Raw genomic sequence first — 13,795 nt, forward strand, 5'->3', positions numbered from 1 at the left:
GTAACTTCCCTATTTCCTGATGATGTTCTTTCCACCTGTTTCCTATATTTATTGTATCAGTCAATATGGGGCAGCTTGGGCTGCAAGGAAAGCCATGCAGAAGTCTCAGGGGTTTCACAGCACAAAGGTTTGTTTCTGCTCCTACCCAGGTCACTGGAGTCTGGGGGACTCTCAGGGGTGCCCTCCCCACTGCGGTGGCCCTTGCCATCTTCCGGGCGCTGCAGATCAGCCACCTCCGAAGGCTGCTGAGGCAGGAGAGTGGGCTGGGGAGGGGAGCGCCAGCAATTAAATACGGCACCGGAAGTGACGCATTACGTCCCTCACATTTCATTAGCCAAAGCAAGTCACGTAGCCAAGCCTGTTCTCGGGAGAGGAGGAAGTGAATCCTCCAGCCGCCTGAAAGTGGCGGGAGTCTGATGTAGGTGAAGAGTGATCATGCCCGGCACACGCTGCACAACTGAGATCACATCGTGTATAGGGGTGCGGCTGTTGCTTTTGTCTCTTACTATTACATCATGAAATAGCCTGAAAACGTGGTGAACAGGCAGATTTAATAGAAGGGTTTAGTGGCACGGTGACATGATTTCCCTCTTCCTTTTTCTCTTCCTCCTCTTGTTCTTCTAACGTAGGGAACTGTGTGCAGGTAGCGGAGGTCCAGGGCCCAGGTCGTTGCATGCCATCGCTCCGAAAAGCCTCCCCTCCCCCTCCAGGCCGACATGGGACAGGCAGGTCCTGTCGTTCCTTCTTCGGAGAGCTTGGCAGTTCCGTGGTGTTGTTCCCTCCAGAAGTAACACGTCTGGAAGTGAGGCCATGAGAACCTGCTGAACAACTGCCGGCTTCACAACTGCACATGTGGGGTGCGGCCGCACGCGGCTCTGCTGGGGCCGCCTTGCGCAGACAGTCAGCCGGTGGTGTGAACGTGCAGTGTTAAAAGTGACACCAGAGTGGTGGAGGCGTCACCGTCAGCTGTTGCATGAGATGACACCCGGCCTGCAGGGTTGGGTGAGAGCTCAGGAGCCGCAGCCCCTCCTTGCCTGGGTCCCAAGATCCCGGCACCGGCGGGAAGGGGTCCAGGAAGAAGCGAGCACGTCCCAGGCATGCAAAGTACGGGAAACGGGAGTGGGGATGGCAAGGAACGTGTCAAGGTCGAGAGGCTGAGAGCTGGAAGGGAAGGGAGGCGGGCAGGAAGCTCCACTCTGCCAAGGGTCGCTCAGTTCCGTTTCCTCCAGCAAACTTTTGCCAGGTGCCTGTTCTGGTTACGCAGACAGAACAGTTGTGATTTTCACAAAAGAAGTTAAAGACGACGTCTAAGGTTTAGAATCCAATTGTGCAAATGCTACTGCACACTTGAAACAATTCGAGAGGAGCGTAAGGCACGCTCTTGTCTGGTGTTGGGCTGTGTGCGCAGAGGGCGGGGTTTAGATGGCTTTGACAAGGGCACAGAAATGTCCTGAAGGGCTCCTTCCATCTCAGCTGCGACCACCCACGGAAGGTCCAGAGAGGAGAGGAGGGACGAGGAAACCAGGAGCAGAGAAAGGAACAAGGAGAAGGAGGAGAGGGTATTTAATCCTCCCCTCATGTCAATCCATTTTACAGATGGAGAAAAAACTGAGACCCAGAGGGCCTACCCAGCTTCCCCTGGAGGCAGAGCTGCAACTGGAACTAAGATCGTCCAGCCGGGTGCATTCTGCAGGAAGACCTGTCTGCATTTCTCTCACAGGCTAGGGATGTAGGTGTAAGAGCTGACCTGTGTCCAGCATCAGCTGGGGGCGGGACCATGATTCAGTGTAAAGTAAAACTCAAGAACATTCACTCCCTTGGGTGCAAAATAAAACATCGCCTCGAGCTTTACAGTTTACAAAACACTCTCCTGTTATTTATCTCATTTTCTCCTCACAACAACCCTGTGACAAACACATTGTTACTACCCTTTTTCAGTTTAGGAAACTGAGGCACAGAGAGAGACTGCTCTGCGTTCATAGAGCTCGTTAGGGATAGGATGGAGCCCAGGTGGGCTGATCCCACTTCCAGGCATTCTTCTATCCCACAAGCGATCCAAATATCGGCTCACTTGCTTGTTCTATCCCGTTTCTTCTTCCGAAGTGACACGCCCTCCACAATCCCAGCCTGGAGCTGACTGGACCAGGAGTGGATTTAGAGGGAGCCGCCCATTGGCTGGCCATCAGCCAATCAGATCCTTCTGGAGAGCAGGCCTGAGTCTGCACAGGGAGGCCCTGAGAGCTGGGGAATTGAGGGTGGATACTGGGGGGACTTCAGCGTGAAGTCTGCATATGCCTGTTTCTGCGGTCCTCAAAGCTGCTTTCATTTCTCCCTTAGCACCCCACCCCCCACACCCCTACACACCCTGGAATCTGAGTCTGGGAGCCCTAATAACTTTACCCTTTCTCTGCTCAAGGTTGGTAGGGACTCCTGTTCCATGCAAGTCAGGTAGCCCAAGGCACCAACAAAAGCAATTCTGCAGAATCCAGGGAGCCCAGGTTCAGCTGCTGAGCCCCAGCAAGGCATCTTCCTCCCTTTGAGAGGGTAGCTTATGCACCCTCTGGAGCTGCAAGGGCAGGAGCCCGGGCCCCCACCCGGTTGGCGCTGAGAACTGTAGCCACATTCTCAGCACACCTGGCCACGCAGCTGCCGCGTCCTCGCAGCCTCGCTGTACTCACCGGCAGGAGCTTGAACTACTTGTTTTAACAAGTCTCGCAAGCCTCCTTCCAGGTTGTACATTCGAGAAACGTTTGTTGAGTGCCTATCTGTGCCAGGCACCGTTCCACAAGCTCACATTTTAGGTTCACCCCCAACTCTGACCTGGGACAGGTTGTCCTGTTAGCCTCGCTGCTTGGCCGTGGAGGTGGGCCTCTCTTAGGTTCGAGTTTTCACTTCCTCACATGCGCTTCCAACTCTTCCCCTGGCTTTGCTGTCCTTGTAGATGATGGTTAAATGCCATCATCTCCATCTAATTCCTGGGAAGCTGGGTTTTGGCTCATCTCTCTGCTGGTCTTTGCATGTGTCCCAGCCCTACAAGCATAACCCAGACTTCTGCTAGATTGGGCCACACCAAATAGGGTCATGCAGAATTAGCTGTGCGCCCACCTTTGAGATGCTGCTGGAAGAGCAATGGTCCTGGGAGCCTAAGGCCATTTTCACAACCTACAGATATTCTCATCTGCCCCATCCTAACCACCTTCCCATCTGTATCCCATCCCTCCTTCAAGCTCTCCCCTTTCCTTCACCACCAAATAACCTCAAAGTGTGGTCTCCAAGGCCACCTCCATCTCCACCCATTCTCTCAGCAGTCCCAGGTCTGCCCACCCCCCCGCACCTGCTTCATACTCCACCCCAGGCAGCATCTCCTGCCCTCCCACACCCCTCCCCTTCCCCACAGTGACCTTCCCTTCCTGCCCCTCGGTTTCCCTCCCAGCCTCAGTGTTACCCCGATCCTTCCCCTCCCCTGACCACATCTTAGCCCTCCCTGGAAGCACATCATGACCCAGTTTACAGATGAGAAACTGAGGCTCAGAGAATATGAGGAAGCTGGCTGCGGTCATGCAGCTGGGAAGCAACAGAGCAGAGATTTGCCCCGAGTCCGGCTGCGGACCCACCGCAGGCTTCACCCCTGCACAGCCTGTCGAACCCACCAGACATGAGCAGCCATCCAGTGAAATCCCGTCGGGGCCCTGGTGCTCTGCTCACAGCACCTCCCTGTGGCCTTTGTGTCCCACTGGGCCACACATCTTGAAGATATTTCTCCATCCAATTTAAACTCAGATGTCATCTGTCACCTCCGCATTTCTGTCATGATGAGTAAGGCTGCCCATCCCCTCATTTCTTTAGAAGCCATTTGTGGTTCCTCTCTGTGAACGGCCTGTTGCTATTTGCTCGTTTTCCCTGGGGTTGCTGATTTTCCTCTGACTGTAGGAGTGATTTAGCATTTAAGGAAACTCACCCTTTGCCATATGTGTTGCAAATATTTTTCCAGTTTTTTTCATAGTGAGATTTTAATATAATATGCAGTCGAATTTTCAATATTTATTTTTTGGCTTGACATTTACTGTCAATCCCATCGGCCTCCTTCTACAGTACTCTTCCAGGCTTTTCGGGTGCAAGGTCTCCCCTCACCCTGCCCCAAGCCACATACACAGGCTGTTGGGGGTTGTCTGTACTCGGTTTTGCCAGCCTTCCTATTAACATTACCTTCAGCTTCCTCAGAAACAGGGTGAAACCTACATGTTAGCCCCTCCCCCTGAGGATGCTGTGGTGAAGTGGCAGCAACCCAGAGCAGGTGGCCCATCGTGGTCCATCTGCCCAGGGCAGTCTGGGGGCAGAGCAGCAGGAGGCCTTAGGACGCCCACTGGTGGGAAAGGACTCTTCAGCTGGGTGGGTGAGTGCAGGCTGCGGCAGGCGAGCAGGAGGAACTTGGAGGGGTCTGGAGACTGGATAGATCTATTCCAGGAGGAGAGCAGAGGGCATTCCAGATGGGAGCAAGGGTAAGAACAAAAGTGCAAGAGGATGGCCTGTGTGGAGGATAGTAAGCCTCCTGCCTTGGCCGAGACAGGTTCCTATGAGAGATGAGCGGGCAGAGGGCAGGCTGGGGACATCGGGGTCACCGGGCCCACAGCAGGAGCAATAGCGGTGCTCACAGCTGCAGGAGCAGCGCTATGCTGCCTCCCACAGCGCGGGGCAGGCTCTGGGGTCCCCGGGGTCGGGGCGCAGGGAAGGGCGGGGGCGGGTTCTTAGAGCGGTCTGGTGATGCCCTAATTAAGCCGCGGGTACATTTCCCAGCGCAACTGTCACCCGCGCGCTGTGCAAGCCAGGAATGAATATTCCCAAAGCGCCAACAGAAGGAAGTTCTTCATAAAAACGGAGCCCGAGGGCGTGAAGGGAAAACAAGCCCTGTTCACACGCAGGCAGCGCATCCGCTCGGCACAGCCCCGAGGGGCGAAAGCGCGCCCGGCGTGACACCGTCGCGGGCGTGGCGAACCCCCAGCGCGCGCAGACGCTGAGCCCCTGCGCTGGAGGCTCTTTTTCCTGCTGAGCCCGGGCCCCCTGCGACCCCCCGGGGCTCCCGACTCCTCTCGGGCCCAGAGCGCAGGGCGCCCCCCCAGGCCCCCCGTGGGGACCACGCGGCAGACACGCCCAGCGGCTCGCCGAGCCTCCCCTTGCTGCGGGGCATCCTTGCTCTCCGCGGGGTCAGGGGGCGCCCAGCCTGGGCCACAAACGCCCTCTCCCTGTGTCTCCGTGACCCGGGACCTGGAGCGCGGCTCTGTTTCCTTCTCTGGTGCTCTGTTTTCTCCTCTGAAACGTGGGGTCAGTAACAACCGCTCCTGGCTGGTTGTGAGGATTGAAAGAGACGCACGTGTGTTACTGGCTGCTGTCATGGCTCCGTAAATGAGACATCAGGGGGGTGGAGAGCAGAAAAGAGGTTTTAAAAGGAATTTCTCTTTTTCCTGCTCCGAGGAGTTTGCTTTCTGCTGCTTTCTCCACGTGCTGCAGTGGCTGCAGGAAGGCTCTCCAGCAAGAGGTCATCATGGGCAGCCTCTGTCTAACCCCCTCCAGGGCTCCCAGCACCCACAAAGCAGTGGTCAACCTAAGATAACGAAGGTCCTTTGACTGGGCCAGTCAATATCCTGGGCTCCAGCTTCTCGGGAGCACCTGCACCCCAGCCAGGTCCAGATCGGGTGATTCCAGGACCAGCCATGTTGCTTTGCCGACCCCCCACCACACACACACCACCCCGGGTGACCCTGCAGAGGCTTTAGCACATGGCCTGGGCTTGATCCCAACTGGATGGGCCCAAGAGCACTGGGCCCCTTGCCGGTCTGCATTGTTATTACTCTGCCTCCAACTCACCCCCTCCAGTTCAGTGTCATCTCTCTGTTTACCTGCCAGTCTCTAGTCTTGATTGGCAGCTCCTGGGGCAGGTGCCCAGCCTCCTTCCTTCTGCTTCTCCAGCATCTAACACAGTGCCCGGCACACAGAGGTTCCCAGCAACTTTAACTGGCAGTGCTAATGGCAGCCAGATGGTGTGGGTGAGCAGCCCCACGGGAGCCTCTCTCCACAAGTCGCCAACACCTAGGAAGCCTAAAGCTCCAGCGTTGGTCAGTTCTTAGGGCATAGCTCACTGCAAATGAAAAACTGGGCCCTTTGCTAAAAAGTTAAGAATTTCAAGATGGTGACAACAGAGCATTAAACCAAGCACAGAACCCTTCTGGGCACGGAGCCCTTCCAAGCGCCTGACCCTGTGTTGCTCCCAGGTCACACCCCTGTGAAGCAGCCCCAAGCGTGGGTCACCTATTAGAGCGGTACTTTCTGCCGCTGTGCCTGTAATGTGGTCATGCTCGGCTGAAGAGCACATTTTCCCTTGTTGGGAAACAGCTTCTGAAAATCCTGGAATCAGAGGGCAAGGCTGTGGCCATTCTTCCAGACAGCCCAGCAAAGCTCCGATTAAAAACAAGAACAAGACTGTAAGGAGGGTCTCCTTCAGGTGACTCACCAGCTTCTCAGTGCCTGCCCTGCCCTTTGTCCTGCCGATCAGGTCGTTCTTCGTTTCTGGGTTCTGTGACTATTTGTTGAGCACTTGCTGCCTGCTGTCTGCGGGATAGAGCAGGGACTAGTGTGGATAAAGCCCCTGCCCTCCGAGGGCCCACACTGTAGCGGGGGAGACACATGATAAATATAAATAAGGAGACAAATACATAGTATAATGTCAGGGAGTGCCGAGTGCTGTCTGGCCAAAACAAAATAAAAAATGGCAGATTAAGGGGATAAAGAGCAGGATGGTTGTAATGGTAGGTAGAGTGGTCAGGGAAGGCCTCCCTGAGGAGGTGTCTTTTGAGTGAAGACCTGGATGAAGTGAAGGGAAAACCATGCCCAGGTCTGTGGGTAGGGTATTCCAAACAGGGAGAACAGCAAGTGCAAAGGCCCTGAGGCAGGAATATGACTGGCAAGAGCAGCAGGGGGCAGACAGGGGTGGTGTGGGAGCAGACAAGATCAGAGAGGTCACAGGGAGCCAGAGCAGGCAGGGGCTTGTGGGCTCCCTGAGGAGTTTGGATCTGATACCAATTGGCCAGAGGGCAAGAAGTCATTAGTGTAATTGACAGCAGGCTGTCATTCACCTTCCCAGAAGTGACTCCTAACCTGCTTTTCCTGACATGCTGAGCTTGTGTGTGTCAGCAGCGCCTCTCAGGAGCCAACACATAAGAGGGTGCTGGGTTCAGGTCTCTCTTCTGCAGTTACTGCTTTGGGACTTGGGTCCCCTGCTTACATCTCGGAGTCCCAGACTCCTTCACTGCACCCTGCTGACGTGTTAGGAGAGCTCAGGATGGACAGCACCCCGCAGGCAGCCTGGCATGCAGTGGGCGCACCGAGCCCCTTGAGAAGCCTTGGCTACAGTGATCACCCCTTTTACCTCTTCCAGAGTGTTCACTGTTGGCTTTAGTCACGGCATCTCCAGAAGTCCATTCCCCACCCTCTTGGAAAACATAGTGTTTCGTTAGGTGCATTGTCCTCAAGTGTCCTTCCTGAGGGGGTTAAGGAGGGGAAGCGAGTGTTTGCTCTACACCAACCTCCTGCCTGGCACCTACTACACGCGGTTCCGTTTCATCCCCTGGCGAGCCCAGGTGTGGCCACTATTATCCCGTTTCATGGGCAAGGCCGCCGAGGCTCAGAGGGGCTCAGGGATGTAGTGACACAGCTAGTAAGCAGCAGGCCTGTGGTCAGCCGGGGGCCGGTTGGCTGCTCCTTTATGGTTTTCCTGGGAAGGAAACCCAAGGGCCAATGGTTATGGGCTCACCTGGGCTCTAGGACCCCATGGTGGGGTCTGAATCCTGCCTGTACTTCTTCCAGGGAAGTTACTGGGACTCCTGTTTAACTGCTATGTGCCTCAGTTTCCCCATCTGTACAGTTGGGGGAATAACAGTCCCTACCCCGTAGGGTTCTGGTGAGAAAGAAATGAGACAACCCATGCATCCGCTTGGGACAGTCCCTGCCAGCCACAAAGCAAGTGCTCAAATAATCTTAACTCTCATTTTATTGGAAAGTTGTAACCCAGCATTTTCTTAGTAGTGCTTTCTGAATCAGGCCCTCCAAACCGACCCTTCCCCACGCTGCCCCAAAGGCAGCGAACTGATGAAAGCTCAGCTGCAGGATTCCCCTGTGGTGGCCGCAGCAGTGTAACCCACCCCACACGCTCTTCTGCACTGGGCCCTTGCACTGGAGGTGACGTTGAATTCCCCTCCCTCTTGGATCCAGGGCCAGAAGTGATGCTGACTGAGTTCTGGGCCTGTGTCAGAAAAGGCCACCCAGCTTCCCTGCTTCTCTTGGGTTGTTCCCTCTGGTGAAGCCAGCTGCCACAGAAGAAGCCCAAGTACCGGTCACCCTGGAGAGACCCTGAGTAGGTGCCCAGAGGTGCCAGGATGCCAGCAAAGTTGTGTTGGGCCCTCTGGCCCAGCCCACCCATAGTGGATGCCATGCAGAGCCCCACTGGAGCTCCCCACCGGGGGCCTCCTTGAAGCCAGCAGGGGCTTGCCGTCTCCACCGCGGTACAGAGGGCCAGGGGTCAGCTGAGCTTGGCTGCTAGGCAGGGCCGGGGATGCCCTGGCCTGCTCCAGGGGCTCCAACCACTCACAAAGGGTTTGACCTGAACAGAGGGGAGATCCCACCCAGTGCTGCCCGTTGGGATGACCCTGGGGCAGGCCCCAGCCTGAGGCTCCTGTGCACACCTCTTTCCAGCTCCGAGTTCAGTGACATCACAGTGGCTTGATATTGGCCATGCGGGGGGGCGGTCTCTACACCACAAAAGCTGGCCAACACGACAAGTCAGGCTTACCCTACCCATCTCCAGAACTGCTCACCACCGGGCATGCCTCTCTCCTGGAGGAGCTCCCAGTCTCCTGCAGGGAGACAGACCTCCTGTGACCGCATCCTCCACAGACCCAGGTCCTCAATGCTGCGGGCGGGGTGCTCTCCTGCTGCTCTGACCGTTAACATAAGTCCAGGCCTCTGTGCTGCCTTCTCACAGAGGCCCAGGGGAGCAGCATTCCCCTCATTTCCTAGGTGGGCAAATTGAGGCCACTGAAGGCCAAAGGCCTTGCTGAAGTCTGTGCAGCTTGTCCGGTGCAGAGGCAAGAGTCAGTCTCAGGTCTAGTGGGCTGCGGGGGCCTTGGAAATCCTATGTCTGGGCCTCGCGTTCAGGCTGCAGAAGCCCAGGGCGCAGAAGGAACTTGCCTGCAGGCCCACAGTAAGTTAGGGATGGAGCCAGGGCAGGAATTGAGAACCCCTGACCCCCAGCCGGGGCCCCCCTGCAAGCCTTCCCTGCCCCGGGATCCCTTCCATGGCCACACTCATCTCTGACAGAGGCCCTGGTTCCTGGAGTACAGCCCACAAACCCCTCGCTGGTGGCTGGTTTGTACCAGTTCAGATAAAGGCGTCACCCCCCTCTGTCCCTGACCCCAGAGTCCCAGCTTTGAGACCAGCCCAGCCACACTTTGCCTGGCCATGGTGCTTCTGCCCTTTGTATTCTGCTTATCTCCTTGCAGGGTCAATATTTGCTATTTAAATGAATGCTATTTGCCTGTGGTTGAGGCTTGCATTTTGCCCTGTATTTTGGGTCCAGGAAGGGAGAATCTGGGATCAGTGAGGTAGTATGGCACTCCCGGCAGCCACTGGGACCACAGAGTGGCCTGGGGCACAGAGAAAATCTGCCTGGGAGCCTCCCTACCTCTCCTTTTCCACCGTGTCATCCACGTGGGTATCCATACACATACTCTTACTCATGTTCACAGCTATTCATTCAAAAAACCGCTTTCCTGAATGCCAGCGTCAGCCAGGCACTGCCAGGTCTGAAAAGCAACAGGTACAGTGCAGGTACTATTCCTCAGTACAGTGTGTGGCAAAGACTGCCAACACTCCCACCAAAACTCATGCCCCCATCTCCAGGGCCCTGTGCGAGATGACAGCTCCCAGCCTCCACTGCAGCTAGATGTGGTCAAGCGATGAGTTTTGCCAGTGGAACGTCAGCAAAAGAGACAAATGCCACTTCCCAGGCCTGTCGCAAAACCATCTCTCCCATTACTTCTCTTCTCCATCTTCCAGCTGGGATCAGAAGACCCAGTGGAAGGGCTGGCCCTGTGGCCAACTCGTTAAAGTTCCATGCACTCTGCTTTGGCAGCCCCGGTTCGCAGGTTTGGATCCCAGGTGCGGATGTAATCCACTCATCAGCCATGCTGTGGAGGCGACCCACATACAAAGGAGAGGAAGAATGGTATGGATGTTAACTCAGGGCCAATCTTCCTCACTCACACACACACGAAAAGAAGATCCAGGGGAGAACTCCAAGGCTTTGCCAGCCAAGATGGCAGCCACTAGCTACATGTGGCTATTTAAAATGAAATTAAGTAAAATTAAAACTTCACTTCCTCAGGCCCTAGCCACATTTCAAATGTTCACAAGCCACATGTACACAGACATCTCAGAAGGCCTCAAAGTGGGTGCTGCTCCAAGGCCCCAGGGTCCTGAACCATCACGTGGAGGGACGCCCACCAGCCAGGAATATCCATGTTGCACTATGTGTGGGAGAGAAATAATACTAAATTCAGATTGTGGAGAAGTGTTTGTTATTTACTCCAGCATATCCTCTGGCCGGGGGGAGCTGTCCATTTGGTGGAGGGGAGCAGACCATAAACAGCCAATCCAGTGCCAGGCAGGATGCTGAGATAGAGGGCACGAGGCTGCAAGAGCCTGAACCTGGAGACAAGGAGGGAAGGTCAGAGGAGGCCAGGGAGGGAGAGAGGACGTAGGCCCAGGCCTGAAGGTCCAACGGGAGTGGGTCCGGCACAGCAAGAATTGCTAGGCGTCTTGCTGTGTCTCTCCCTTGCTTCCTGAAGCCCACCTCTCCCTCCTGCCTGGGCACCAGGGTCTCCTGCTCGCTTCCTTCTCTGGGACAGACATGGGAAGCATCAGCCCCGTCCTCCCTGAGTCCATACCGCCCCGACTCTCAGTGCCTGTGGTTGGGGAGCGGATTTCACTGGTAAGGGAGAGGCGTGTCTGGGGCCCAGTCATCTCCTGGGCACCGAGGTTGTGGGAGCTGAGGCAGGCCAGTGAGATGCAGCAGCCGCGGGACCTGGAGGGTGAGGAAGGTCTCTCCCTGGGGTTTCTCAGCAGGGGGGAGGTAAGCATGGAGCTGGGGCAGTCACCTTTCTCACCACCTGGGGAGAGCCTGCTGGCAACAGAAAGCAATGTGAAGGAAAACAGAGCCAAGAAATGGAGAGAGACTGCCCCGCCGGACACTGCGTGCCCTACAGCAGGTAGCCCGGGGCCTCGAGGTTAAGTGGGTTCCTGATGCCCATTTAGACTTGAGTAAGTTTGGTTGAGAGCTGTGACTAAAACATCTTCCTTTCATCAAGGTGCCTTCTCAGGGAGAGCTCTGATAAACTCATGTGGTGCTGCCAGCTCACCCAGGATACCCCCCTGGAAAGGCAAGCATGACGAGAGCCTTCAGATAAGCCATGTCATAAGCAGCTGTCAGTCTGGGTCGTTGAGCGGGTGTTATTTTCAGGGCGGGAGCTCTATCGTATCTGCACATGGATGAGAGATGGGTACAGGCCATTCTGCATCCTCAGCCAGCCCATGGATCGTTAGCAGAAGGGAAAGAAGGGCCAGACCCCAAAGAGGGAGTGGGGCAGACAGAAAACACAGAGACAGAGTCACAATTCCCTACAAAAGCCTCTGAAGACAAGGGGCCCTTCCATCGTCCCTCAGTTTCTGGCCAGGGTGGGGACAGCTGGCCTGTAGTGAGGGATGCCCCCTTCACCCCCAGGCCTCCCAGGGCCCAGAGCTACTGCCCTGGGTCTGAGGTCCTTCCCTGAGGGCAGACTGAGCTCCCCCTGCCCCAGGCCCAGGCGGGCCACTAACTCATGGGAAATCTTGAGCAGGTAGTCGCCCATCTCAGGGTCTCAAGCTCTGAGATTTTTTTATTTGTTTGGTTTTGTATGTTTTTAGCTACTTGACTTGTCAAGATAACGGAAGCAAACAGATTACGCATTCAAGATAGAAGGACTTAGAGTTTAATAAAGGGACTATCTACAAAGTGAAGGCCATGGCGTAGGTCACCATGAGGGATCCTTCCTCACCTCTAGGCCTAAAGGGACGAGGGTGTAAGGAACATTACAGATCCCAGCAAGAGAGCTGAGTGGAGAGAGCTCCCCGACAGCAGTGGACTCAGCCAGATTGTGGCAACTCCACGGGGCGGGAGCCCCTCCCTCCTGCCAGGGCACCCACGGCTTAGCAGTGGCTACTGCGAGCCAAGGCCCTCTGCTAGGTGCTCTACAAACGTCCTCCCGTTTCACCCGCACGCCAGCCTGAGAGCTCAGAGGGCGAACCGACCGGCCCAGGTTATTTCTAGACAGTCCTGCCAAGTTTACTGCAAATGCTCTCCCTCCCAACAGCAGAGCTCTTTCAGAGCCAATCAGACTCCAAGCTTCCGGAGGCTCCAGAGACTGTTGAAATTCCTCAGCGTGGTTTCAGGGTCGTCACACAGGGCTCAGAGCCCTTGGTTCCTTCTCTCTGAGGTCCACCCGCAGGTTGACTCAAACGACCACAGTACGCAAGCAAACACCGGCCAGGAGAGGATCGAAGCAGGAGCCGGGTTTGGAGGTCGCTGTCCTGAGATGCTCCCTGGAAGGGGTGTGTGGCAGGTCAGCAGCCTGGCACGGCAGGAGTCTGGCCCCACACAGCCTGGGGAGCCAGGGGAGCCTGGTGCACGATGAACTTGGGCTGCCGGACCCGGGGGTAGCTGGTCCCAAGCCTGTGGCAAGGAGGCCCCAACAGGGTGCCTCGTCCAGTGGGTCAGGGCCAGAAGGGGCCTGGGAGCACTTGGTCCAGTCCTGCAGGTGCAGATAGAGACCCTAGGGTGTCTGAGTGGCAGGCCCGGCTCGCTAGCAGTCATCCCAGGACTCCGTCATGGGGAGAACACATCTAATGACCACTAGACAAAAGCTCTGAAGCCAGATGCCTGGTTTCCATCCCACTTCCAGTCCCAAGTGACTTCTCAGTGCCTCTGTTTCTCACCTGTAAAATGGGGGTATAGCAACATCTGCCTGACACTCTAAGCGAGCTCATAACTAGAAGATTCTTAGGGCAGTCTTGCCATATGGAGGCCTCATGTATTCCAGACATTATCATTAGTGAAGGGCCCTGGCCTGGCCCTATGACCCACCCCATCTCACTCAAGCCTCCAACAATTCTGAGTCTGCCTGGTCCCAAAGCCTGTGCTCAAAGCCGCTGCCCCAGCTGCCTTCCTCCTGGGAGCCCACGCCACGCTCAGGTCTGTGTGACACAGTCATCCATTTTCCAGCATGGTCTTTGCTGTAAAATTGTTGGCTGTTTTCTTTGGAGAGACAATCTGATGCAGTGGAAGGAATCTCCATTTTCTCATCTGAAAAATCTACTTGTTATGAAAAAAAAATACATTGGTGTCTGTGAATGTGCTGGATACCATCCTGGGCACAAAAATGTCCAGTTTTCCTTCCTTCCCTGTGGGACCTGCAGAAGCCCAGGACAGCTGTGTCTCCCTAATATACACTCTTGGGCGATGCTGATTAAAAACACACGTTCCTGGGCCCGGCCCGGGGTTACAGAGTCAGGTTGTCTGGGGCTGGGACCTTGCAATCTGCATTGTATTCCAACACTTCAGATATCTTTGTGCTTCCAGGCCAGGGTGTGTTAACCAAGGGGGCTTTGGGGATGTCTGTGGCTGGGTCTGGAGAGTGGTGTCTGTAGGGCACAG

At 55.8% G+C, this 13,795-nt stretch overlaps 1 long non-coding RNA gene across 1 annotated transcript; it reads left to right on the forward strand.

Moving 5' to 3' along the window:
• Window positions 1-565: 565 nt before the first annotated feature.
• On the forward strand, window positions 566-1,863 carry LOC139076692 (uncharacterized). Its single transcript, XR_011528579.1, has 2 exons — window positions 566-1,104; window positions 1,597-1,863. It is a non-coding gene; the product is annotated as an uncharacterized lncRNA (long non-coding RNA).
• Window positions 1,864-13,795: the final 11,932 nt, after the last annotated feature.

The sequence above is a fragment of the Equus przewalskii genome, chromosome 17, assembly GCF_037783145.1.
Source record: "Equus przewalskii isolate Varuska chromosome 17, EquPr2, whole genome shotgun sequence".
Taxonomy (NCBI): domain Eukaryota; kingdom Metazoa; phylum Chordata; class Mammalia; order Perissodactyla; family Equidae; genus Equus; species Equus przewalskii.